At 46.8% G+C, this 1,993-nt stretch overlaps 1 pseudogene; it reads right to left on the reverse strand.

Moving 5' to 3' along the window:
• Positions 1 to 903: 903 nt before the first annotated feature.
• LOC142260774 (U2 spliceosomal RNA) lies at positions 904 to 1,110 on the reverse strand (annotated as a pseudogene).
• Between the last annotated feature and the right edge of the window lie 883 nt (positions 1,111 to 1,993).

Consider the following 1,993-nt stretch of genomic DNA (forward strand, 5'->3'; position numbering starts at 1 on the left):
ATTAAAAAAGAAGGACGGCACCACTCCCCGTATTGAGGAATCGCTAGCTGCATTGAGAACTGCAAATTATTTTTCTACCCTTGATCTCACTAGTCACTATTGGCAAGTGTCCGTTGCTGAGGCAGACCGGGAGAAGACCGCCTTCGCCACCCCTATGGGTCTCTGCGAGTTCAAAAGCATGCCCTTCGAGCTGTGCAATGCGCCAGGAACCTTTCAGAGGCTGATGGAATGCTGCTTGGGACAAGATTTTAGGGTGTATAAAAAGGGAGATTAGATCCCGTGATCCCAACGTATTGTTACACCTCTATAAATCACTTGTAAGGCTACATCTGGAATATGGGAACCAGTTTTGGGCTCCACATTTTAAAAAGGACATTCAGAAGTTAGAGTCAGTTCAAAGGTGGGCAACTAGACTACTACAAGGAATGGAAGGCCTCCCATATGATGACAAGTTGAAAAAGTTATTAAGTGATTATTGGCTGCAATGGGGCTTTCTGGCTGGTGCCAGCCTCTCTTCTTAGCACACAGGAACCACAATCCCTACACCATGCTTCAATGGATTCTCTCATCCCAGCCCAGTAAAACTACATATTTTACACAGTCATAAGCAGCCAAAAGGGATCTATTCTATTCAATTGCAAATGATCTAGATAAGACTGAGAATAAGATACTGCACGGGACATAGCAGAGTTGGTCAAGTTGAGTGGAGATGAGTTTGCTATTTGGCACAGCTTTTTGCATCAATAAAGCAAGTAAAAGGTGTGAAAGATAAAAAAGGGTGAAAGTGTGAAAAGTGAATTGGCCAAATTGAGGTGCATATAAAGTTTTTGCTTTCTTTCAATTCACTAATGGGGCTCATTTGAATCAGGTGAATTGAGCTCTGCTTTTGGAAACTGGGTTAAGAAGGGGTGCACCGGTCCTGGAGGTACTGCAATACCAGGTCAATGCGTGGAATGGACAGAGCAAGATTTTTTCCATCTCCTTGTTCTAAAAATCCATTTAATATATGGTCCCCAGAGAGGGGACGTATCAGATATTAAACTGATAAGAACAGATTTAATTTTTTTTTTTTTCTGTTTATCAGTAGGACTTCAAAATAACAAAGGTGATCGCCTCCCGTTGCCTGGGAACCGTCCAGGCACGAGAGGGCTATGTGTCACCAGAAGGCGCACACACTTCCTCAAGGCCGGCAGACGTGCAATCCCAGGCACCTTCCAGTACCGACCAAGGTAGCGTCCTCCGAAACTACACTTGATCTTAGCCAAAAGGCCGAGAAGCTATAACCCGAATTGGTTACGGCCTTGAGTGGCACCCTGGCCTATACCGGACACATCTTAGGGAGAGGGAGACAAACCCACGCCTACAGAAGACATTTTGTCACCCAAGCCAACCCTTGAAAAGGCTGTTTTGCAGAGCAAAAACAAGAAGAATGGTGCTTTTTGCAGCCGCCGCCCACTGCAATGAATCTGAATAACTCCTCCTTTTGGACACAAGCACCTCCCCTCCCCCTTGCAGTCTTTCCAATTCATGATACAAAAAGACGGACGGACAGGACAGGACAGGACAGGCTGCCTGACTTTACGTCACTGCCACCCTTTGCCATCCTTGCCCGTAGAAAGCCCTTTCATCATCCCCAAACCCTAATCTTTTCCCTTCCCTTCCCAGATGCGTCTCACTCCCTTTTATTAGGAAGTGAGCGCAGCTTTTTCTCCGTTCTGCACATGCGCGACGTTAAACACAAATGCGCAGGCGTGCGTTCCATTACCCTCACTGCATTCCACTCCCATACAGGAAGTGGGCGCAGCTATTACTACGGTCGCACATAAAAGAACCCACGGCCACCACTGCACATAGCTGACTCCACCACAGGACACCCACTTCTACACCAACGCAGGTAAGACAGGATCGGCACCTCTATGCTCCCGTTACAATCAGGCTCAGTCACCATGTGATAACGCTCTCAACTCTTTAGTTGCAGGCTCCCCTTGCTTCA

The sequence above is a fragment of the Anomaloglossus baeobatrachus genome, unplaced genomic scaffold, assembly GCF_048569485.1.
Source record: "Anomaloglossus baeobatrachus isolate aAnoBae1 unplaced genomic scaffold, aAnoBae1.hap1 Scaffold_180, whole genome shotgun sequence".
Lineage (NCBI taxonomy): Eukaryota > Metazoa > Chordata > Amphibia > Anura > Aromobatidae > Anomaloglossus > Anomaloglossus baeobatrachus.